At 38.4% G+C, this 27,520-nt stretch overlaps 1 long non-coding RNA gene across 1 annotated transcript; it reads left to right on the forward strand.

Moving 5' to 3' along the window:
- The first annotated feature begins 354 nt into the window (after positions 1-354).
- On the forward strand, positions 355-15,444 carry LOC115062608. The gene is made up of 3 exons (XR_003842560.1): positions 355-429; positions 8,015-8,069; positions 14,533-15,444. It is a non-coding gene; the product is annotated as an uncharacterized LOC115062608 (long non-coding RNA).
- The last annotated feature ends 12,076 nt before the right edge of the window (positions 15,445-27,520 follow it).

Below are 27,520 nucleotides of genomic sequence, written 5' to 3' on the forward strand. Positions count from 1 at the left end.
ACCAGTTTTTTGTTTGTTTGTTTTGTTTTATTTTTAGTTGTAAGCTCATCACTGAAAAATCTAATACAATTTCATTTACTCTAAACTTGTTCTTTTGAATGCTTACCCTCAAGAAGACGTAAACGAATGCTCAGCATTCAGCAGGCCTTGATGGCTATTGCTTCCTTTCTCTAAATCATGTCTGGTGTTGCCTTGCTGTCAGAGTTAGATGGCCTTGTGCTCTTACCACATTTCAATGGTTATTCTACAAGAAGTGTACACAGACTCCTAAGAAACGCTGCTTATTACATTGTAAAGCTTCAACTTTGCAATCTTCTTCTTTGAATGACACGTGTTTTTTTTTTTTTTTCTTCTTTTCAGTTTTGAAAAGAAAAGAAAATGAATGCTCTTCCTATCACCATCTCTACCGTTTCTACCGTTTTGTTCCTGGTGAGGCCTTGGAAAAGCCATCTCAGTATTACATATGACTTTGCCTTGTATTAAAAAGGGACAATAACACAGACAAAAAAAAAATAGTCCTTGCAAATACGGCAGGCTGTGTGTTCAGCTTTTAATTCTCAGGCTGTTTTACCTGATTACCAGTAAGAATGATCTCCTTTGCGATGGCAACCCTGTGTGCTTCCCGCTCTCTGCTGACTTCTTGCAGACTGAACTTGTAGACTTCTTCATCCAGCTCTAAAGCAAATATTCCGTTCACTGTTTTTCTTTCCATCTGTGTTGTGCATCTTCTAAAGTTCTAGCTATTTTTCTCTTTCTTCTTTAACACACGGGTAGCCCTAAACTTATTCAGTTTTGTTGAGTGCCAGTTCGATTACAAGGGATTTCACTGTGGATCTCGCAGTCCTCAACTAAGCTCATGAAGGAGATGCTACTGCATTACTTAAATGTTGATTCAGGCTCAGCAATATGAAGGGATTTGAACCTAGCATGTCACTAAGTTCCTCAGTGTATAGAAGACCAAAGTGTTCAACTGAGGGTATTGACTATGGTAGAGCCAATCATTTTGAGCCATTTTGTGCCTCATTTTGACAGAGAGGTCAATATCATGAAGCTTCTGAAACAATCCATAACAATAATTAATAATAATAATAATAGTAATAATGCCAATATCTGCACCTCATTCTCATTTAAGGTGAGGCCAAACATATTATCATTGTTTCATTTATTTAAAAAAGCATCCACAAAATTAATTGTTAAAGCCATAGAAACTGTAACTACACATGATCACAGAAAGTACTTTAGAAGAAGGTAGCTAAGAACACGAACTTAATCCCAGTCCTACGATGCAGTTATTGTCAGCTCCATCAATAACTAGAGACTGTGCTCAGACTCCAGTATCCTCTTGGCTTTCTTAATTCCCCAGCCACGAAGGTAAACTAAGAAAGTGATATTTGGGGCTGGAGAGATGACTACGCCATTAGGAGGACTAAGATCCGCTGCTTTCCCACAGAGTAACTCCAGCTTTTGAAGTGTTAGTACAGAACCTTCCATCAGCATCAAACCATCTGTGAACTGGATTAAGGCAGTTTCTTTACCATCGAAGATTAAACAACAACAACTTTCATGTCCTTAAAGTTGGATCACCATGTGGACAGAACCTGCAGTCACTTTCCAGTTTCCACCTAATTCTTTGGTTAGAACAACTCTTTCCTGCTGGGTTTTGTTGTTGTTGTTTATTTGTTTTCCTGTTGTCTTAGTCAGGGTTTCTATTCCTGCACAAACATCATGACCAAGAAGCAAGTTGGGGAGAAAAGGGTTTATTCAGCTTACATGACTTACTTCCATACAGCTGTTGATCATCAAAGGAAGTCAGGACTGGAACTCAAGCAGGTCAGGAAGCAGGAGCTGATGCAGAGGCCACGGAGGGATGTTCTTTACTGGCTTGCTTCCCCTGGCTTTCAGCCTGCTTTCTTATAGAACCCAAGACTACCAGCCCAGAGATGGCACCACCCACAAGGGGACCTCCCCCTTGATCACTAATTGAGAAAATGCCTTACAGCTGGATCTCATGGAGGCATTTCCCCAACTGAAGCTCCTATCTCTGTGATAACTCCAGCTGTGTCAAGTTGACAGACAAAACTAGCCAGTACACCTGTCTTCATCGTTGTCCATGTTATTACAGTGCCCAGACCCCTACTAATATTAGTCAAGCTCTTAGGCACATTTTCCCAGACCATGATTATAAATTCCATTGGAATGTTGGTCACTCTCAAATTATTCTCTCCAACCATATTCTTGTCCCTAAACATCATATTTGTTTTCTTACCTACTCATCATAATCTCTTGTAGCAACTCTGAGTATATCACTCTTAAAGACCGCTAATTGAAACTGCTGATCATCTAGCCCAAACTTTCTCTGAGCCCGTGCACCCTGCCACGCATCCTTCATTGTTGAGGTGTTCACCCATCACTGAAACCTGCCAATGAACGTGGACCGTGGACGCCTCCTTGATTCTTCCTCTCTTCTCACAGCTCACACTCCATCACAAGCCAATGCCGCTGGCTCACTGTCAAGGTGTATCCAGAATCAGCTATTCTCATGTTCTGCTATGCTCTAATCACACACCACGGACTAGGAATCCCTGTTGAGATGACTGTGAGAACTTCTTCAACCCTGCTGCTTCCCTCCTTAAGCCACTAATGTCTGAGCTCCAGAAGGGAGCCAGAAGCATCCTGTTAAAATATTACTCAGGTGATGTCACACCTGCTCAGAATCTTCCAAATTCTTTCATATCTCAAAGCAAGAGAACAGGCTACAGTGGATACACTCACCCACTCACCTTCTCCATTACTTCCAAACTTACCTAGTTCTGTGCTTCTCATTACTGTTATCCATCCTCAGGAGTTTCCATGCTAATCTTAAACATTCCAGGCACCAGTATCTTTAAGGCCCTGCCTAGAATATTCCTTCCAGTGTCATACTGCACACCCCTCACCTCTTCTTGCTCTCTATATTCTGCTCAATACTAGTGTGATTTTTCTGGGCATCCTATATACAGGTAGAACATCCAGTCCTCAACACGCACTTTGCTGTCCCACTCACCTGCTTTATTTCTCCCATGGCACTTATCTCCATCTGGTGAATTGAATACTCTTAACTGATTTTGCATATGGAGTGCTCCTGCCATGAGTATGTGCACGCTCCAGTGGAGATAGGGGTTTTCACTGGTCATTCACTTTTATGTTCCAGCAATCAACACATGCCCTGGATATCACAGGGACTTAATCGTATTGCTAGGTATTGATTATAGAACATCATTTTTTCTAACCATAGCTAATTAGGACTATAAATTTTCTATTCCATTATGTCTTAAGTGTCTGTATTAACTATTATTTTATCCACTGAAGACTCAACACATGTTTTGAAGTATCTGTTATGTACTGTGAACTATTAAGATATTTAGTGATTGTAAGGATGTAAATATATATTTTCTTAAAAATGTGTATAGAGAGACAGACATTTATGACATAAGCCCATAGAAATTATTTTATGAGGGGGACCCAAGTGTCTTTCAGAAGATAGATTGCACAAAATGCTATCATTCGAAATATGCTTGATACATTCAAAACTGAGTCCAAAGGATGACTACTGAAGAAGCTTCAGATGTAGGTAACAAAAGACCCGGGGAAGGGGCAGCAAGGGGACAAAAGAGACATCCATGAGGCTAATGTGAGACATAGAATCTAGAAAGAGAAGAACACTGTAGTCAAAGGCCAGATGTTTGCAGAATCCTTACAGAACATATTAAGGCATTGGTCTTTATCCTACGGTCAATGGGTGAACCCTCTAATGATATTAACGCAGTAAGAACTATCACTCCATATTCTGGAGAAAGAATTCTGAATACCCTAAGACAAGAGGTTGAGAAAGAATCTGACTATATGGGATTACTACTGTAAGAACTAATGTTTCCTTCCATATGGGCATGACCTGCGGTACTTTTCAGGAAAAACGAAACAATTTGAGTCTCATGGAAACAACAACAACAAAAATAGTCAAGAGTTCAATCATACAGTAAAAAGTTCCATAATCCACTAAAATAGCATAGAAATGTCTGGCAGCAGAATTACACTGGCATATGCCAGTAGGGGCAGGGGCAAGCCAGCATCCCAGAATTCCACTAGCATGTTCCAGCAGGAGCAGGGCAAGCCGACATCCGGATGAAGGTGAGTTTTTCACAAGCCAGCATGTGAGCACAGAAAAGAAGTTTGACCAGCAGGCTTACTTGTGGCAGGTGACATTCTAAGTGCACTTCTGCTCATCAGAATGAGTTCACCCTACAAATAAAACATATTAACAGATGGATTCAAAAAGACTCCTCTATGTACTTTCCCCCAAATTTAGATGCTGAGTTCTTAAAGTATAACTCTGATTGACACATGACTGTGAACAGGGTTAGTTACCTTGCTAGCAGATGCAAGTCATATTCTTTAAATACTTTCTAACAAGGTATTCACATGAATCTTTTACTGTGTCAATATATGCCATAGGCTACAATCAACACAAGTGCAAAGAGAGGAATAAATGTGGACACTCTGGCAACAGAAAATCAGAAACCATCAAGAAACTGAATTTGTGAAAACAGTATGGATTTCATAGGAAAGCCATCAGGACAAATGGATAAAATCCTACTCATTGGCAAAAACTATATGAAGAACCCTACAACCTCAACCACAGGTTCAGAACGATTCTGGACAATTTCTTACAAATCTGAATACTGAGGAACAAGGGAAGAAAGCTTGCTCTACAACGTTTGTCCTGCAGGAGAAGTCAAAGCAGCTGGATGCTCCAGTTGACACTTTAGCTTATAAGATTGTGGCTTTAGGGATAACTTTTAAGTGTTAAAGAGTTATTTCTCATATTCCAAGTTTTTACTTATTTTTATTGATTTATGTGCATCTGTGTACACATGCCAGACGAATGCAGGTGCCCACCGAGACCAGAAATGGGTATTAGATCCCCTGGAGCTGGAGTTACAGCTGGTTGTGAGCCACATGATATGGATGCTAGAAACCAAACTCAGATCCTCTGTGAAAGCTATATGCATTCTTAACCATTGAGCCATATCTCTAGCCCCAGACTTTAACTACTTTTTAAGTTTACTTATTTTTACACTCCAGATTTTATCCTCCCCCCCAGGTCCACCCTCTGACTGTCCCATATCCCATACCTCTGCCTCATCCCCCTGTCTCCATGAGGATGTCCCCATCCCCATCCCCCACCCCACCTGACCTGTAAACTCCCTGGGGCCTCCAGTCTCTTGAGCATCATCTCTGATTGAACACAGACCTGACAATCCTCTGCTGTATGTGTGCTGGGGCCCTCATATCAGCTGGTGTATGCTGCCTGGTTGGTGGTCCACTGTTTGAGAGATCTCAGGGGTCCAGATTAATTGAGACTGCTGGTCCTCCTACAGGGTCACCCTCCTCTTCAGCTTCTTTCATCCTTTCTCTAGTTCAACCACAGGGGTAAGCAGCTTCTGTCCATTGGTTGGGTGCAAATACCTCCATCTGACTCTTTCGGCTGCTTGTTGCATCTTCCAAAGGGCAGTCATGCTAGGTCCCTTTTTGTGAGCACTGCATAGCCTCATTAATAGTGTCAGGCATTGGGACCTCCCTTTGAGCTGGATGCATGGTATGTACTCACTAACAAGTGGATAGTAGCAAAAAAAGAAAAAAGAAAAAAGAAAAGAAAAGTATGGAATACCCAAGATATAGTCCATAGAACTCAAAAATGTCAACAAGCTGAAGGGCCTAAGTGAGGATGCCTCAGTCCCATGTGGGAGGGAGAAGAAAGTGGGGAGGGAGGGACAGACCTGGGTGGGAAAGGGGATGAGGAGGGGAAGAGGGGAGCATGATCAGGTATTGAGCAAGGGAAAAGGACTGAAGCCCTGAGGGCTGACAGAAAGAACAGAAACAGGTAACCCCAGAAGGTAGGAGGTTGGGGGGACCCTCCAGAATGCACCAGAGACCTGGGAGGTGAGAGACTCTCAGAACTCAAAGAGAGGGACCCCAGATGAAATGCCCAACCGTAAGAAGAGGGATCTTCCTCCAGCAGGAAGGAAGACAGGGCATCAAATGAGGAATGGTGTTGCCATCTCACAATCAAAACTCTCACCCATAATTGTTCTTGTCTGAAAAAACTGCAGGGATGGAAATGGAGAGGAGCCTGAGGAAAAGAAGGTCCAGTGACAGACTTTAACCATTAAGGGATCTTTCTTTGGCAGCCATTTTGTGTTCACAATGTCTGTTTTTATTCCTTTCTATTAATGGATATCTTTACCAGGCAGTGATCACCTTTTCTATGTGACTAAAATATTGAATTTTGTCATAATTCATTATCTTAATTTTACAGAACACTTACAAACCTGTTAATATTTTCCCATTCCTAAAAAAATTAGTACATAGAACTGTGACAACTCATTAACTATGCAAATATCATTAAAATGATAGTGCCCTTCATAAAGTACACAAACAGATGAGTGTACAAAAAAACAGGATGGTTTTAGAATTTCCAAAGTAGTAGCAAACATTCTGACTTCTTATTCTCAAATCCTGAATATTACTTGTGAATTTGGAAACAAAATTTAGAATAGGAATTTAGAGATGCTACTATAGTACCACAAGATATTGCAACAGACACATACAAGAAATGTAGAGAAAATTAATTTCAAGAGCTGTAGATACTGGGGGATGACATACAGAAGAGCAATAAGAACAGACTCTGAGTTTCTGAGTTTGGGCTTGTGGTGGTTTGTATATGCTTGACCCAGGGAGTGACAATATTAGGAGGTGTGGCATTGTTGGAGGAAGTGTATCACTGTCAGGGTGGGCTTTTGAGACACTTGTCCTAGTCACATAGGAGACAGTCTGCTCCTGGCTCTCTTTGGATGAAGATGTAGAACTTTCAGCTCCTCCATCACCGTGCCTGCCAGGTGACTGTCATGTTTCCTACCATAATGATAAATGAATTGAACCACCGAACCTGTAAGCAAGCCCCAGTTAAATGTTGCCCTTCATAAGAGATGCCATGGTCCTGGTATCTCTTCACAGCAGTAAAACCCAAACGGAGATAGGGGAGGTGGGCTCCAGTTATTTCAGGAGGTCACTGAATACTTCCAGGGTGTATAGAACAATCATACAGGAAGAAACCCGGGAAGAACATAGGTCATTGTTGCCATAACCTGGGGAAGGAGGAAGGACTCAGTTGTGTACATGCTGAGCTCATAATACCTACATTAATATCCCAAGTAATGTGGTAAGTCACTGGCTTTGATGAGGCAAGAACTCAGAGAAATATGGGTCAAAGAAATAGTCCAGGGGTCGGTGACACACAGGGTTGCTTATTTTCATTTGTGGTTATGGATGAAATGACAGATGTAGATGAGATCTATAGGCAGCCTAGAAAGTAACATTTCTTCCTGCCATAGGCACCTGACACATACATTATATTCAATCATGAGTTCTCAGCCGACTGATATTAGAACTATTAAGAGAAATGGGAAGAGTGTCAAACTCACTTTGGTATCTTAGAAATATTGAGGATGACAGGAAAGCAATTGGAATTTTGTGTCTGTCAAATTTTATTCAAAAGGCCACATGCTCAGTGAAACCCTTGACATTGCTGAGGTCTCTCAGCCTTTTGAATTTAATAATACTATATTTAGCTATTTTCGTAATATTTCATCCAGTGCTCCATTAATCAGTACATTATATGCTTATTTTATTTCTCCTACTAAACAATAAATAAATAAAACATCTTAGATAGAGATCCGTATTTAGGTCTTTATTATAGCTTGCATATTACCTACTACCATATCTTCTACATTTCTTATCTTGGATAAAAAGTGGTCTGTTACATCATCACATATCCTCAAATAAACCATAAGCTAAGAGCAGATATTGTGTGCCCTTTATTTTGCTTTCTGCTTATCCCAGTGGTTTGCATATAATTGATGTTGCATAAATGAATTATTGATGGATTAATTGAGAGAATCTTTTTCAATCTTATCAGCACTCACCGATTGCACGTGGTGATGGATTCCGTGGAGACATTTTAATCTTATCAGGTAATGTAGTTTGTTATCTATCCCCATACATCTCTTTTATCTTTTACCTTCTCCCACTTCCATAGGTGTTTTTTTCCTTTAACTTCAGAACATAGACACAGACATACTGTTGTCTGTATACAATTTAGGCTCGATCATGGAGGGGAAGGTGCTTCTTCCGGTCTCACCTACTTTGAGTAATATAACGATGCTCAGTTGTATCCATTTCCTGAAAGAAACGTAAGTTCATTCTGTATGGCTGAATAAAACTCTCTTGTATATTAACAGATTTTCCTTACCATTCCTCACCCATGCTGACTATGTAATGACTACTGTGCATAGTGACCACATTATTTTACGAGACTGTATTGCTTCCAGTTGAAAATTCACCAGAGGAACACTTAATACACGTATTTTGCTTTTAGCCATACAAGATTAATTGTCCAAAAGCATTAACTATCAACAAGGACAGAGTAAAATTATTTGACTTCTTTATTTCTGAAGTCTCATAAAAATAAGGTATTGTTCTATAAAATTCTTGACTCTCTGAATGTCCCAGGAATCCCATAATTCAACACCTTATGGTAATTCTGAAATCATTAATTCCTTTGATTATTTTTCAAAGGAGACATTGGATATATTTACATATGAATTATATATGTATATTTCAATATACATAACTATATATATCCTAATATGATCATTGTTTAAAACAATACTTCATAAACATTAATTAAATGTAACAGGAGTGTGGCGGGTTGAACGAGAATGGTTCCCAAAGGCTCATGTGTTTAAATGCTCAGTCTCCAGTTAAGGGACTGTTTAGCAAGGATTAGGAGTTGAGGCTTTGCTAAAGGAGGTGTGTCACTAGAGATGGGCTTTGAGGTTCCAAAAGCTCATGCCCCTACACAGTTACGTCCTCTCTCTGCCTGCAACTTGCAGATGAGAGAGGAGCTCTCAGCTATTACTTCAGCACCATACTTGTTGGATGCCGTCTTCCTACCATGTTGATCATAGACCAACCCTCTGAAAAGATAAGTGCGTTTTTAATAAACTGCCTTGGTTATGATATCCTTCACAGAAATAGAAGAATAACTAAGACAAGTGTCTAAGTCCATATCTCTAATCCAGCATTCAGGGGGCAGAGACAATAGCAGTGTGAGGTTAAGGTAGTCTGTTCTACATAGAGAGATTCTCCCTCAAAACAAAACAAAACAAAACAAAATAAAAATACATTTAGGAACACATAGATCACATATAGTTCTATGTGTAATTTGAAAGTACATAGTTATAATTAACAGTAATACTCAAACCATGAACATAAAAAATAATATAATGAATATTCAGGCAAAACAACTTGACTTATATTTTGATTTTTTTAAAGTACCACTTAAAGTATATGGCTAAAATGATGCGAATATGGTAACTAAGAATAAAAAATTGCTGAGAAAAATTATGGTGTTCTTTATCAAAGCTAAGTAGTAAAAAATAGTCAAAGTTTTATTTTTTATCTCATAGAAATTTAAAATACATATAGGGGAACAACAGGGCCAAGAAGTGGGAGTGAGTGGGCAAGGGAGCAGGGTGGTGGGGAGGGTATAGGGGTCATTCGGGATAGCATTTGAAATGTAAATGAAGAAAATATCTAATAAAATAATTAAAAACAAAGAAAAAAAAAAGAAATTTAAAATACAGCCAAAGCTTAGGTATATAGTGGAATGATCTTAAAGTCAGAAAACTAATTCAGTGAATTAGGAATATTTGCCTCTCTGGAGCTTCCTGGCGGGCCAGTTCATTCCTACTAGAAGCACTCTTCCTCGATCAGATACCTTCTCCTTTGTTTCTCTCAATACCCTGAGACCAGAAAACACAAATGTGCATACATTAGTATATAGGCATCCATGAAATTTATATTTTAATAATTGTATATAAAAAGCCATAAAGAAAATAATATGAACAACTTATAGCCATAATCTCCAAAGGCAAGCTTGTTCTAGTAAAGTTCAAGGACCTGCAGATGCTGACTATCATGGAGATGGGACAGGATAAACAGTGTCAGAATAACTTCATTAAGTTTTCAATTTTGTATTGCATTCATATGTCCATATTTTCTGCTTGTGTGCATAAATGCGTGCGTGCGTGTATGTGTGTGTGTGTGTGTGTGTGTGTGTGTACAAGCATACCTGCATGCCACACTGTGTATCTGTATAGGTCACAGGACAGTTTCTATAAGTCAGTTCTCTTTCTGCCATGTGGCTTTTAGGGATCTTCAGACATGACCACAGGTCCCCTTAGCTGCTGAGCCATCTTTCCAGACTAAGATTGAATTTTTTTTTTTTAATTCCTGAATTCTGGGTTCACTGGAATATATTTTGAAATTATACTCTCGTGAAATACTACACATATTTGTGAAGCACATGTTATGTACCAGGTACTGTTCTATGGCACACACATAGAAAGTATATATACATCCACACGCACGTTAGAACCTAAGCCCACTGTAAATGACAATTAGACATGGAGGCTTCCAACTTTGCTCTCCTTAAAAGCTTCTATAATGGAACTCCCCTTTCCTTACCAAATGCTGGCTCTGCACAGGCCTCAGTCTGGTAGATAGGGAACTGACTGTAGGGCTATGCAGAACAGCTCATTTAGCAAAGCCGGTGAATGTGACTTTTCCACTGGGAAGCAGACAGCCTGAGGTGAGGCTGTCACCCCTGACTGTGCAGAAATAACTGTCCGCCATGCTGATCCCAACAACAGATTAGCTGTATCACTTTTAATTACCTCAGCTCCACAGCAATGAAGAAGCGCCTCTTGCTTTACTCGCACAGAAACCATCCAGGCTGACATCTCCTGAATGCCTTAGCAGGGCTCTCTAGCCCCTGGAGATACCCAGTCATGTACAATGAACTGTAATAGATCTAGCTGCTAAACTAAGCCTGATAATCCCAGCCCTTGAGGCTCCCAGTGCTGGAGAGGCACAGAGTAATTCCACTTGGATCCTCTTGCAGCATTTGCTGCTGGAGGAAAATCATCTCCAATTACCAACAGTGTGTAACGAGAACCATGTATACTCACCTTGTCAGCCCCACCTGTATCCATGGAACAGAAGACACACACACACACTCATGTATTGTTATTCCTGTTTTAGGCAGAGATCCACCACAGTGTAAACAAGTCAGGAAATGGCAGGAGGCTAAATCTGGCCAATATATGCTAACATTGGGTGAGAAGGATTTAGGCTAACTACTTAAAACAAAAATATCTTCATTGTACTTGGTAGTTATAGTCTCAGGACTATATCTTCTCTGCTCCATTTCCACCATCCAGTCGTCAATCCTTATGTATTCTACTAGTATCTAAAAAGATCTCACAGACCTGGCATTGACACAGAAGTATAAGGTTACCAGCATGGATTTCCATCACTATTGCAACGTGTATTGACTCAAAGAAAACCACCCTGATTGACTCGAGGCTTCTCAGTATCCATTCACACAGAAACTGTGACCTCCATCCTGTAGGCACTCTCAGTTTTTTTGATGAAAAGTAGAATTACCATGTGTGCCAGTGTCCCCTGACCAGCATGCTCACTCTAAAGATCGGTGGGAAGCCATGAAATTATCTGATTCAAAACAGAGGAGCGCCACACACTCAGACCCGAGTCTCTTATCCTCATAACAAGGATACATAGATACCATTGCTTCAAGAAACAGCCAGCTGGGTCAGATCATTGGATGCTTTTCTGGATATTCCTATGGGTCACTGAAAAAGGCAACCTCAACTACAGTACTTTGCTACAGTTCTTTCAAAGGCTAATCGAAATACTCGTTTTTTTCTTCCCTATATTATATCCAAACGTATTGGTGGTTTTACTGCTCAGTCAATGATTGATGCCTGGAAATATCCCACACTCTGAATGTGAGACGTGCACACCTTTGTTTTGATCAGACATGTCAACTCAAAAGGCACTTCTCAGAGAAATATTATTTTCAAATTTTGTGAGCATTTCTGAGCATTAGAATAGAGGTAGGGAGTTAGAAACTAGATATCCAGAGTCTCTCTGGGGTGTTTTATGAACCATATGAAAACTTCGCAAGCTTATATGTGCTTAATGCAACGAAAAGCACTACAACCCTACAGTCTGATCATATGTCTTGTTTGACTATTTGATAACATATGTTGTTTGAATGTTTGCTCTTCCCAATGAAGTCATAAGTGTTTAAATGAGATTAATTTAGTTTTAGACATTTTTCTTAATTGACACAAAATGAACTGCTTGGTTTTAAAATAAAATTTAGACACACATCTTATGATAGTTTGAATGAGAATGGTCCCTGTAGGCTCATATATTTGAATGCTTGGTCACCAGAGCCTGGCACTATTTAAAAGGATCAGGAGGTGTGGCCTTGTCACTGAGGGTAGGTTTTCAGGCTTTCAAAAGCACAAACCAGACCCAGTGGCTCTCTTCCATCTGCCTGTGGATCCAGATGGAGAAGTCTCCATGACTTCTTGAGCATCATGTCTGCCTAGATGCTGCCATGCTTTCTGTCCTGAAGATAATGGACTAAACCTCTGAAGATGTAAGCCAGCCCCCCAAAAATGTTTTTCTTTAGAAGAATTGTCATTGTCATGGTGCCTTTTCACAGCAATAGAACAATAACTAAGATACATGCATTCAATCATCCAGCTCCTGCCATATCTGGAATGTATTTTTAGACACAGGATCATATTTCAATGATCATCCTGTCTTCTAGTGATCTTCACTGGCCTACCTAAATAATGATCTTGCTGTGGTGACAAATTCCTTAGCATTTCACAGAATTCTATATAGAATAATCATGCTATGCGCATTGATATTGTATAGCTTCATTCACACAACAGTTATTTTAGGGTTCGACTTCAGTGTTGCATGAACCGTCGTGTCCTTTTGCTGTAATGTGAGTAGCTTGCAATTGCATGTACATACAAGTTTAAGTGTTTGCTTGTTGATGGATATTTGGAATCCTTTGAGTTTTTTTTATCTGTTATAAAAATCTGCTCTCCTACAGCTTTCACACTATGAGAAAAATATTCAAGATAGATAGTGATATTTCAGATATCTAAGATTTTACGAAAATGTTTAACTTTCTAAAGTCAGCAACAGAATGTAAGGATTGTAGTTATTCTGACTTGTTGCTACCATTTAGTATGACCAGAATATGAACTCATCTATTCCTACACATATGTAGAGATAACTCATCTCATTGTGGTTTTTACTTGTAATTCCATAATCATAAGTAATATGTCCCAATTGGATTTCTGAATTGCTTAAAGGTTATATGTGTTTGTGGCTTTAATTTTGCCATTGGGCTCTGGCTTTTTTATTCCTAGGTGTTGAGCTCTTTAAGTAATTTAGAAATAAGGCTTTAAAAACATTCTGTCACTTTCAACAGAAGCTAGTATGTAAATTTATTTTTAATGGGTAATTCTTGTGTTCATATGTAAAATTTTTGCTTAATTCAAGTTTAAAAATGTGTTTTTCCTTCTGGGATCCATCTATAAATATCATGGTGTAGGTCTTCATTTAATAGTCATTTAAATAACTTTTGTGTATTTGTGAACTATGTCAATGTTATTTTTGCATTTTCTCGCTTTTTTGTTTTCCTTTGTTTTTACTTTCCTTTTTTTTCTTTAGTGGTTTTATTAACACATAATACTTATACACAAAAAAATATTTCATTATGAAAATGTTACATGTATACTGTATATTAGTCAGGGTTCTCTAGAGTCACAGAACTTACAGATATGCTCTATATAGTAAAGGAGTTTATTGATGACTTACAGTCTGCAGTCCAAATCCCAACAATGGTTCAGTAGTAGCTGTGGATGGAAGTCCAAGGATCTAGCAGTTGCTGAGTCCCACACGGCAAGAAGGCGAAAGAGCGAGAGCCAGACTATTTATGTGTATATGTAGTGGCTATTGCTCTTGATCATATTAAGCCCGGTTACCCTCTTGTACCCCTCCCATTCCCTGTAGTCTCATCTTTCTGATTGTGTTTCTTTCTACTTTCATGTGTGTGTGTGTGTGTGTCCAAATAATTTTCACTACCGTTCTTTATGAGAGTGTGGGCAAGGTTGATGAGATCTTACCAGCGGCTCTACCATTAAATAAAATGTGTCTTCTAACTCAATACTCAGCACCATGTAAGGCCAGCAATCGACTGAGGTTCCATAGGCTTCCCAGCTTCCATCAGAAAGTGGTGCCAGGCACAGCTTTGTGTGGTTCTCATGCCAACAATCACTGTTTCCGTGATGAGTTCAATAGCACAACAATTACACCATTCCCAGCTGCCAGCTTTTCATGCCCTCCCCACCTGACTCTTGCCTTCTTTTTGCTCCCCCACCCCTTATTTTCTAAGACATTCTGTAAGTCTGAAAGGAGTGTTATGGATGTCCCATTTATGGCTGAGCATTGAGTAGTCATTTATTTTCTGTGTTTTAGGCATCTCTGCAGTCACAGCTGACCAGTACAGACAGAAGCTTTCCTGACCACAACTGACAGCAGCTCTATTAGATCGCCATAAACATAGTTATTTAGAAGACAATTTGCTGTTTTACTAAATAGACATGATGTGCACCTGTCAAATTGCCATTTCCTTTTCTTTTTCTTTTTCTTTTTTTTTTTCATATGTCCATGCAGTAATGAGGGGCTTCATTTCTCCACTGAATTGCTTTTTTAGTTTACTTGAAAAGGAGATATCCACATGTGTGTTTGGCGATCGGCTCAGCACTATGCTTTCTTGGTCAGTGGGTCTGCTTTGCCAGGGTTACCCGTTCGCTTGATGACTTTGATCTTCTGATTCTTACAATCAGGTCTAGTTACTCTTCTGAAAAGCCATTTGGTAAATTATAAATCTTTGCATTTCTGCATGACATTTAGAATCTAGTCATTAATTTTCTGATTGACTTGTTAGCCATTCTATTTTGATCAAAGAACATATTGGTATGAAACGCATTATTTTAATTTTTGAGACTTATTTTGTTGTCCAGAATATTGTCTTGATAAATCTGTCCTGTTCATTGGAAAATACATACATTATTCTGAATTAAATGCTCTGTAAAATTCAATTCAACAACTTTGTCTGCAAGCTTGTTCAAATCTGCATCTGTACTGATTTTTTTTTTTTAATGTGCTCATTCTATAAATTAACAAATGGGCAATTAAATCCCTTCTGGAACCTGTGGGTTGTACTTTTCCATTTTTGTAGAAGTGGCAAATTTTAGTTCATCCTTTTCATAGCTCAGATATTAGACAGAGGTTCAGGAATATTGTATTATCTTGATGAATTGATCCCTCTGTCATTATAATAGAATCTTTGCCTATAGCAATCTTCTTCACACTGATATCTTTATTTTGGATCCTTTATTTTATACTTTGTGTTTTTAGATTTTTATTATAATCCTTTGGGGTAGCAAATCACTGAATCTTGCTTTCTTGCTTTTGATGATCTTAACTGACAATGATTGCCTTTTAAATTATGTATGTTATCCTCCTATATTCAATATGAATAATCATATGAATGAAACAAGCATAGTGTGTGACTGTATCCCTCCTCATCTATGTCTCATCTTAACTTTGTTCCCTTCCCCCCTCTCCTTTTAGATTAATTATAATTTTACTCTGATGTTCCACTGCAAACCTTCAGGTGATACATTACATTTTACTTACACATGGTATATATTATTCTTACAGATGATATAATAATCATATAATTACATAATCTCATTTCTCCTTTCCTGGGTTTTACACTACCATAATAGCATATTTTAATTTTAAATATAAATTATAAACTAAACACTATGCTGTTATTTAGTTTTAAGAGATTGAAATTTTGCCTTTAAACATATTTATACAATTTTAAATTTCCAACTCTTATTTGATAACAATATTCTTTATACTCTGAAAGACTTTATACATTTATTCAATGTGTACCTACCATATCCATTCACTGTGGATTGCTGTCTATATGCAGGTGAGGGTAGGCATAAGATAAGGTGAGAGAGAGCCTGTGATTGGGCAGTGGAAAAGGAAGGCGGGCTAAGAATTTTAGAGATGAGTACAGACAGCAGAGAGAGACAGAGGAAGGGAAGAAGAGGGAGAGATAGGACGGAACCTACAGGAGAGGAAGAGGAGCCAGAACCGCACAGTCCTAGGAGCCCAAAGTATTGGGGATCTTTTAGAACCATGATTAAACAGTAAGTAGGGTGTGTCTGCCCCATCTAGGGGTGTAGCTTCGGTTTATATCAATTGAGTTTTGAGTTCATTGTGCAAGTGTTTTGTGGGTTAAGAATTTACTAATATAAATCTGACTGATACATTACAAGCCTCTAGAGTTTTGATTTTACTGGGTTACTGGGATTTGTGACCGCTAACCATAGGGGGGCAGATGGGTGGGAATGTGAGCAGAATCCACAACAAGAGAACCACAAGATGGGCGATGCCATGGAGGTGGAGAGATCACCAGGGACCAGAGAGTATCCAGTGCTGGCATGGGATGGTGCCTGTTTATTATTTCACCCTACAACCCAGCACCACTTCGTTTCCAACATCTCAGTGACACATCCATTTAACTCTTAACCTCTATTTTTATTGTTATTAATAATCCTAAATCCAGTCACTGTTGCTTTTTTGCACTTGGGTGTGAGGATCACTGAGGAATGAACAACCTATCAGCCTTGCCTCAATAGCCATAAATTGTCAATACTTCTCAGGTGGTGCCAAAGGGCCCCCTCCTCCATCCACGTTGGCATTTTGACCAGCTTGATCTTATGCTGGTCATGCATAGGTAACTACAGTTGCTGTGGGTTGATGTGTGCAACAGCCATGCTGTGACTACAGGACAGTATCTCACAGCTCTCCTCTCTATCAGCCAGCTATTGCATTCTTTCCACACCACTCCACAAGTTCACTCAGTCTTATATAGTAGGAAGTTGACACGGATGACTCATGTACAACTGAGCACTCAGTGTTATCCATACTCTGCACCTCGATCGTGATTGTGACACTGTAATAACTATTACCCACTACATAAAGAAGCTTCTCTGATGACTTGACAAATACAGAAGTGGATGCTCACAGCCATCCATTGGACACAGCACAAGGTCCCCAATGAAGGACCTAGAGAAAGGACCCAAGGAGTTGAAGGTGTTTGCAGCGCTATAGGAGGAAGAACAATATGAACAAACCAGTATCTCCAGAGTTCCCTGGGATTAAACCACCAACCAAAGAGTATACATGGAGGGACTTGTGGCTATATGTAGGATGGCCTAGTCGGTCATCAATGGGAGGAGAGGCCCTTGATCCTGTGAAGGCTCTATGCTCCAGTATGGGGGAATGTCAGAGCCAGGAAGCAGGAGTGGTTGGGTTGGTAAGCAGGGGGAGGAGGGAGGAGGGATAGTGGGTTTTTGGAGAGGAAACCAGGAAAGGGGCTAACATTTGAAACTTAAAGAAAATATCAAATGAAACAAAAAAGATACAGAAGAAGAAGAAGGAGGAGGAGGAGGAGGAGGAGGAGGAACAGGAGGAGGAGAAGCAGCTTCTCTAACCAGAGCCTACAGTTGCTCAAATCTAGAGGTGTATATAGAAATAATCAGAATGCAGCTTGACAAGATGACCCTTTAGCAAAACAATAACAGTACATCTTCTATAGGGAATATAATCTCCCAGTCGTGGGTTTTGGATGATATTTTGGACCAGGCATGAAACTCCTCCTGTGATCAAACCCTATATCCAATCAGAAAGTGGTTTGTTAACCACATGACCATCATTCCACTGTTGTAGCAGTGGGCATATACTGCCCGCCTGGTTGGTACTGTACCATGGAGGGTCCAGTTCGGGGTACAATCATTGATGTTTTCATCTCTCAAAAGCCTGAATAGTACCTTCTAGAATAATGTGGGCTAGCCCAAAAAGAGAATTTTCCGATCAGTTGGAAATAGATACTCTATGTTTCACACTCAAAGTGAATGACACTTAAGCAATTCTGTCTTCCTATCTAGTTATAATGGCTAACCAAGAGGTATGCTCTTGATAGCTTTGGTTCCTCTGTAGACTCTCTGACCAGTAGCACATAAGAAACTATAGTCATGCCTGGCATTACAATTTTTTACTTAATAATCCATTTGTAATTCTATGCCTGGGAGATGTCATTTAGAATAATTTCTTTCCAGTTCCAGCCATTTATTTTCTAATGTCATGATCTCATTTTTCTTTACAGCCGAATAATATTCCATTGTATATATGTATATCATTTTCATTATCCACCTGTCCGATGATAGATTAATTCTATTTTCTAGCTATTGAAAATTTAGCAGTGATGGGCATAGAGGTACAAGTAACTCTGTAGTATGCTCTAGAGTCCTTTAAGTTCATGTCCAGGACTGATCCAACTGGGACATAGGTTAATTATATATCTGTATTTTAGAAAACTTCCAGACTTATTTTTGCAGTGGGACAAGTTTACACTCTCACTACCAGTACATACAGGTTCCTCCTTCCCCACATTCACAAGAGCATTTCTCATCATCAGCCTTCTGACCTTGGTGATTCTGACTGGTGTGAACTGGAATCTTAAAGTCATTTTAATTTATAATTCTCTGAAAGTTAAGGATGTTGAGTACATTTGTAAGTGTTTGCTAATTATTTTTATTTCTTGGTCTGCGGCTTCTCATGCCTCATTTCTTAACTGGGTTGCTTGGGGTCCTGGATTTAGAAGAGAAGAGAAAGAATGAAGGTCTGAAGTTTACCTACCTGCTTCCCTGGGCAGCCTGGCTGATAGTTTCCCAGGGAATGCTCACCTTAATAAACTTAACTCACACAGATAGACTCAAGAACAGAAACCACATTATCATCTCATTAGATACAGAAAAGGGCCTTTGAAATAGAAAAATGTTCCAGGAGAAAACAAATTATAGAAACCTGGAAGGAATGTTTATTTGTATACCATAATTGAGCCAGAAAAAAAAAAAAGAATGACTAAAATTTTTGACTGGAATTATTAGTTTGTACTTACTTGTCATGAATACAAGTATATATTTAATTTTTGCAAAAAAATAAAAAAGAAATATCAAATATCCCTTCCTGGTAAAAGTCCTAGGTTATCAAAGGTACAGGGACATAGCTCAATATAATAAAGCTAATATACAGCAAGCCCACAGCTAACATCATACCAAATGTGAAAAAGACTTAAAAACAGTAAAACAAGGAAAAGCAGAAAAGTGGAAGCAATTAGGAAGGAAAATTAAATACTCTGTTTGCAGATGATATGATTCTATGAATAAAAGACCTTAAAGCCTGCCGATGAAAACTTCTACAGTTGATAAATACATTCAGCAAAGTAGCAGGATATAAAATCAGCACACAAAAATCAACAGCCTTCCCATATACAAATGATACACATACAGAGAACGAAACCAAGGAAACAGTACCAATCACAATAGCATCAAAATATGTATCTACCTAAGGCGTCCAAGTTTATGCTGGCTAGTCTGATGTCAACTTGACACAAGCTAGAGTTGCTGGAGAAGAAGGATCTTAATTGAGAAAATATCTCCATACGATCAGGCCGTATGCAGGTGTATAGGTTATTATCTTAATCAGTGATTGATGGAAGAGGGCTCACCCATTGTGGAGCATGAAACTCCTGGGATGGTGGTCATGACAGCTACAGCAAAGCAGGCTAAGCAAGCCACGAAGAGCAAGCCAGTAAGCAGCACTCCTCCAGGCCTCTGCATCAGCGCCTGCCTCCAGGGTTTTGCCTTAGCTTCTCTCGGTAAACCTTGATTCAGGATGCATACGTGAACCAAATAAACCCTTTCCTCTCCTCCAAGTTGTGTATGGTCGTGATGTTTTGTCACAACAGTAGAAACCCACACTAAGAAAAACTCATTCAATAAGAACATTAAGACACTGGGAAAAAAAAAAAATTGAAGAAGACATCAGAAGACAGAAAGATCTTTTATTCTCACATATTGGTGAAATACTGTGAAAATGGCAATCTTGCCAAAAGGTACATTTTGTGCAACCCCCATAAAAATATATTTTAAAAAGTTAAAAAGGCGTGCACCATCCCAGCACTTGGGAGGCAGAGAGAGGCGGATCTCTGAGTTCGAGGCCAGCCTGGTCTACAAAGTGAGTTCCAGGACAGCCAAGGCTATACAGGGAAACCCTGTCTCGAAACACAAAAACAAAAAACAAAAACAAACAAACGAACAAACAAAAAAAGTTACATGAAAATGTAAAAGACACAGGATAGGCAAAATGACCTGAAGAATAAAATATAAAGCTGTTGGAATATCATCCCTGATCTCAATGATACTCTGGAGATATCACAATTCCAAACAGAGTCATACCAGCATTAAAACAGATTTCCATTTGTCACTGGAAAGCAGCACTGGAGGGTCCACACATCCTTAGTTCTCCTACACTCCTACAACCGGGTGATTTTTATCCAAAAGGCCAATGATACACATTAACGAAAATACAGCATCTCCAACAACTAGTGCTGGTTAAAGTGATTGGCTACATGTAGAAAAAAAATGAAATTAGATCCTTACCTCACACTGATCAAAACCCAGCTCCAAAGGGATCACGGACATCAATATAAGACGCCCGGCCCTGTATCTCATACAACAGAATATCGAGGATATACTTGAATTTATTGGTATAGGAAAGCTCTTTGTGAATAGGACTCCAATAGTGCAGGTATTAAGACTATCAATTAAATAACAAGATCTCACAGAACTGAACACTTCTGAACAGGAAAGGACACAACCATTTGTGTGAAAAATCAGCTTACAGAATGAGGGGAAATCTTTACCAACTACACATTTAACAAAGGGTTCACATCTAGAGTATATAGAATTAAAAAATTAACACCAGGGAAACAATCCAATTAAATATGGGGTTTGAAACTACAGAGGTAACACACATGTAGCTGGGATTTTTCAATGCTTAACATCCCTAGTCATAGTGGAAATACAAATTAAAACTACATTGAGATTTCATCTTACCTCAGTCAGACTGTCATGCATATATATATATATATATATATATATATATATATATATATATATAATGACATGGGTGTGGTATAAGGGGGCTCACTTATTCAGTGCTAATATGAAGACAAACTGTGTGTAGTCACTTTGAAAATCAGTTTGGAGGATTCTCAAAAAGTTGTAGACCTAACAAGTGATCCAGCTATACCATTTTGAGCATATACAAAAAGAATTCTCTCTCTCTCTCTCTCTCTCTCTCTCTCTCTCTCTCTCTCTCTCTCTCTCTCTCTGTGTGTGTGTGTGTGTGTGTGTGTCTGTCTGTCTGTCTGTCTAATAAATGGAAATGGCCTAGATGTCTGTCAACTAATGAATAGATAAGGAAAATATGAAGCATTTATGCAGCAAAGAGTTGTTTAGTTGTTTAAAGAATGGAAATTATGAAATTTGCAGTCAAATGGATACAGCAATATGTAATCATCTTGAGTGAGATATTCCAGAAGCGCAAAGACAAACACTGTCTGTTTTCTCTCATTTGTACATGTTAGCTATAATATAAATCCTTAGATACATGGGTCATGGGTGGTCTTTTTCATTTTTTGAATGCTAGCAAGAGGCAGGAAATTAGTAAGGGAAGGGAGGTGTTTTAAATAGGGGGAAATAAAAATGAACACAGAGAAATCAAGGGGTAAAGGAACAGAAGGCAGAAAATGAGTCAGAGGGCAGAGTAGAGAAGGGAAAACGGATTGGGGGCAATAACACTCAAGAACTTTTGAATAATTAAATCTCTTCTTTATAAATGTCCTACTATATAAATATCCACACATATAAAATGCGTTATGTGGAGTTATCTTAAAATGATGCAATGTCTTTACTAGACCCCAAAGCTAACAAGCAATGGCATTCTTTTTTCCTTCTGGACTCTTTTCAGATTTCTTCTTGTCACCAACTTTGTGGTGTTTGATTGCAATCGGCCTGGGTGTTTAATTTGCTTTTCTTGTGCTTGATACTCATTAAGCTGCCGAGATTGATGGACTGTATAGCTTTAATACAAGCTTGAAAATTTCATCCATTATTCTCTATTCTTTACCCACCCACCAACCTTTCCTTTTCTGAAAGGCTTTAATTATATTTATATTGGGCTCCCTAAAATATTTTCAGAGTGAAAAGGTACTCTAATGCTTTTTCTTACCATCCTTTTTTTTCCTTTGATCCTTTTATGTTTTTAATTGAAATGGAATTATATAATTCCTCCCTACCTTTCTCCACTCAGCCTTCCATTTACTCTCCCTAAAGCCTATTAGATCTCCCCACTTTCAAGGTAATAGCCTCTCTTTCTTTACTATTATTGTTTGTTACCTACACACATATGCACTTATGTGTGTGATGTACAAATACATACACACACAATCTGTTGAGTCTGCTTTTGCTGTTTGTATGTGTATGGTTTCAGGAATGACTACCCTGAATTGGACAATCAATAAGTGGGCTCATCCCAGGGGGAGGCTAATTCTCCCTCTTCTGAACTTCTCTTACAGCAAATGAAGATCATTGCAGAAAACCACAATGCAGAGACCAACAGTAGTCCAGGTTTGAGAATTTCTATTACTGCACCTTTAGGGATTTTAGTAATTTCTTCTTTGATGTCAAGCTAACCAATATTCCTGTCCTGTGTTTTTTCCTCTAATGCTCTGAAATTTTCAATCTTGATATTCAACATGGGCATTGGTTTGTTCTTCTATGGCTTCTTGAACTTATGCAATAGAATTATTATGACTGTTTTAATGTTGTTTGTATTAATTCTGAAACTTGCATGTGTTCTGGATTTGTTTTGACTCTCTTCTCTTTTAATATTATGTCTTTGTCCTACTTTTTGCATGTGTAGCCATGTTTTATTGGAATGTAGCTATTACTTGCATAATTTACAAGTTCCATTTTTGTTGTTATTTTTGCTGTTACTACAACTATGACTATGCTTTGTTCTAAGCCACTAATAGTCTATTTGGAACAAATATGATTACTTTGTATTAATTTAAGATTTATATAATTGGACCAAGGCAATGCTCAATGTGGTCCATTGTTAAAGGTAGACAGACCTTGCATATCATCCTTGCTGCTAGTGTACACTGAGAGGGTTTCCACTCTTGTTGCTGAAATGGGCACTATGCCTCTATCTGCCTGCAGCACTATTGGTTTTGATCATTTCCCATGGGTCTTTTCCAGAGTTGACTTGCTTTTAAGTGCATGCTTCTACTGAATACTTGAGGAAGCTCTCTGCAACCTTACTTCTCTGTGACAGATGTGGTTTTAACATTTCTAGTTTCTGTACTGTTCTCTAACTTTCTTACTGTGTTAGACTTAAAGGTCTGTCTCCATCAGTTCTGGAACTTCCCTGGACTTTTCCAGATTTTCTCTTTAATACCTTAGCCTGCAAGCTTTTCCATTAGAAAGCTGTCTTTTCATAGGTTTTGTTCATTTTTTGATTGTTTAATACAAGTGTCCAACTATGATTTTTATCATTATCTCTTCATTAAAAGTATAAAAATTTACATTTATATATTTAATTAGTTCTTTATATTAAAAATAGGAGGAAACAAACTAGAAGTTGAGCACTTTCGTTACTATGAACAAGAGCTAGAAATTTTGTGCATGGCTTTTATTTTCCAAGTCCCGATTCTACTAAGAATTGTAGAGAAGCCCCTAGGGCAGATTTACAGACTGACAACATTCTCCCTCTGTGAAATTTCAGGTAGTTTCACCGTGAAGAGTTAACAAACAGATTTGTCAGGTCGGACATTAATGTGAACATGTCATTAATATTTTAGGTGTTTTCTTCTCTAATTGCTTAAATAGAAAATACATTTGACATTGGCCTGATCTCATGAAAAGTAAGAGGGGACTCTAATGAACAGTTTCTATTTGCTGTCAGTAGCTTTTATGAGTCCTGGAAGAAGGTCTTGGCCAGAGGTTAATGGGTGAACTCTATAGAGGAGAGCATTTCTTCAGTGTTCATTTCCAGAGGTGCTGAAAGAACACACAGGGAAGCAGAACATGATGGTAGTAAATAAGACCTTCCCATGACCGGCTATCCAACAGAAGCCATGGTTATGAATACATATACCCATGGCTGGGAACATGTATTCATTCACCTGTAGAGCTCCCTTCAAAGAGCTAAAGAACAGAGTAGGGTTTTAGCATAAGAATAAGAGAAGAATCGATAACAAAAGCTGGAAAGACAAGGCTGCCTGTGTCATTGCTTCAATACTTATACTTGAGGGAGTAATATACCACTGGAAGAGAGAAAGGATTAAGCTGAGGCCATAAACTTGCCTGCAGTCTTACACTAGTTCTGAATAGTACCCAGCTCTGGCTAGGGGACAACCTTGGCCCTGGGCTTCATCTTCAACTAACTGCTCAAACAGTGACAGTACACCAACTAAATTTTCTTGGCAAACCTGGGCTTCCCTTGTCATCTAGTGATCACAGCTTTGAAAAATAAATGTGCTACCTAGAATTTCTCCAAGAGTAGGAATGAACATATCAGAATAGGAACACTAGAACAATATCAGCCTTTCAATGGAGGCATTGCCACATAACAGTATGAATCAAGAATTTCCATGCTATTAGGACCTTTCCAAATGTATGGAATAAGGTACTAGAAACTGATGTAGAGCAAATGATACGTGAGAACTCTTGAAATGATAATCTTAAGTAGCTGTTTTAATGAAACAACAACCAAAAACAAAAACCAAACAACAACAACAACAACAACAACAAAAACCCCAACCAACTCAAGAAAATGAAGAGAAACAACTGAATACTCTATCAGAGAAAACTGATAGGGAGAATGAGGTGGTTCTTAAATCAGAAACCCATGTGCTAGAAAGGACTCTAAGTGAAATGAAAACTGGGATCTAAGGGATCTGTAACAGAATATAAGCCACAGAAGGATCACTGCACATGCACAGCAGGAAGACCATGAAGAGAAAGGAATGAAGAGGAATGGATACTGTATGGGAAGGCATTGACAGAATGAATGCTGAGGTGGTGGAGCTTCCAGAGGAGTTGGGAATGCCAAAGTTATAGAAAGCTTACTCAAAGAAATGCTGCCCGGAAATTTCATCATTAGATGAAACAACCGTCCAGGTATAAGAAAGTCAAAGGTCACCGTCCGGATTTAACTCAACCAAATCTACACCAAGATATATTGTAATTACCCAAAGGATGAAGTCAAGGATTCCCAGAGCAGGCAGGGAATAAAGAAACAGCATGAAAGGGTGTCTTTGCTTCCCTGACAACACAGTTCTCAACAGAAACAGAAACCGTAAAGGCAAGCAGAATAAAGGGAGATATTTACAGAATTGAAGGTACAGGGTAAGGGAGTCTGACAAATAGGCATTCTACCAGTAGAAATAAAGAGGGGATGCCAATATTCTCAGATGAACAAAAACTGTATTTATCACAACCAGCACTATACTTGATCAGTGCTAAATGGAGTCCTTCACGTTTAATGAAAGAGACAGAATGAATAACAAGGAGACATTGAACATCTAAAGGTGTACACCTTGAGAGAGCCATTATGCTATTCAGCCCATCATACACTGAGAGGGTTTTCTTGTCATCTAATCTGTGTGGATTAAACTTGTTTGAAAATTATTCTTTCTCAAGACAATAACGATTAAAACTACTCTGTGTTTAGGGTCGACATTAAGGAAAAGACTTGGAAATGTAAGATTTTCCATGTAGAGCAATACAGACTCGAGGTAATTACTGGATCCAAAATAAATATGACAGCAGAGAAGCTGTGTTTATAGAGGAACAATGCAACTGTAACCTCATAAACAACCTTTCTTTCTGTAGAACACAAGTTTAGAGAACAAAAGATTGGAGAACAGGAAAAATGTGTTCAGAAATGACAGTAAAAATGAACTCGTAAAGTATTTGAAGTGTGACGTTTAATAACCTGACATCATTAATCCATTCATTAGTCAAAAAAACCTTAATACAATTAACTTCATAATTAAATCTAACATTAAAGCCCTTTTCCTATGTTTTCGTGTGTTTTATTGTGTCAGGTTGCAAACATACAGAAACTGGAATGTTGCAATGTCTTTGTAGTCATCTCTTAGTCCGTAGTATATTATAGTACTGATGAAACGTATTTGTTATTTTTAAACTAAGTACAGGACTTGGGTAGGAGCTCCTCTGAAGACTTCTCTCAATCACAACTCTTGCCTGGGAAAGAAGCTCCAGATATTCTCTGTAGATGTTACTGCTCATTCGTGGAGCTCCAGTTTGCTTTTACCTTAAGAAAATAAAATCAATAAGTAGGGGCATGGTCCATTGTTCCACTCAGTTGGGCTTTTTTTTTTCATTAAAATATATCTCATTTGTTAGTTTAATTAGATTTTATTCAAAAGTCCAAACAGCCTTTGAACACTTTATCTTTAAAGAGAAAAGATAAACAAAACCAATGTTTAGTGCCTATCTATTAGTGACCCAACTATGTTAGGTTGCTTAGGCCTAAAAAATTTTTATTAAAAATTTTCTATTTAATTTCTTTTAATTTCTTTCCTATTCAGTCTTCAATATATATATTTCTGGGACTTACTGTATTTCTTTTATTTGTATAGGTTAGTTACACATAATGAATTTGATTGTGACATCTTCACACATGTATACAATGTATTTGGCATATTTATCCTGTTTTTCTTTCTGGTCCCCCCTCAGTCTATCATTTCCCTTCTTTTCTTCAACTCTAACAACCCTTCTTGGTCACGACATTTATGGTCCTATAGAATGCACAATACTTGTTTCATGCAAATAGAAAACTCAGTCATGAAAATTAAGAAAGTTAAGGAAAAATCATTTGTGGGATTACAAAAAAAGTCAAGGCATTAGATTTGTCAATAGTTATAAAATAGAACTGTTCACACACAAATGTGTGAACTTATAGAAGTACAAGTAATGAACAGGCAGAGGCTAGAAACATCGATATATAGTTTAAATACATATATGTTGTATATATTGAGATTATAATATAATTATATAATTTCTCAATTCTCTTTTCTTCTATCAAGCCCTTCTATGTACCCTTTCTTGCTATTTTTAAAATTCATGGCATCTTTATACTTTATTTCTTGTTACATATACACATGTGTGTGTGCCTATGTGTGTTGTGTGTGTGTCCCTAAGTACACCCTATTCAGTCTTTATGTTACTTATATCTACACATTTTTAGGGCTGAGCATTTGGTATTGGATAACCAGTAGGTGTGCTCATCCCTGGCGAGGTCTATTTCTCCTCCTCTCAGCATCCCTCAGTAACCTGTTGTCCTTCCTGTTGGGATGAAGCCTCATGAGCGTTCTTTTCCCTGTCCACATCAGCATGTACATTGAAGTCGTCCTTCTCTGAGTCATGTCTAGTCAGTCATG

This window comes from Mus pahari, chromosome 19 (assembly GCF_900095145.1).
Source record: "Mus pahari chromosome 19, PAHARI_EIJ_v1.1, whole genome shotgun sequence".
Lineage (NCBI taxonomy): Eukaryota > Metazoa > Chordata > Mammalia > Rodentia > Muridae > Mus > Mus pahari.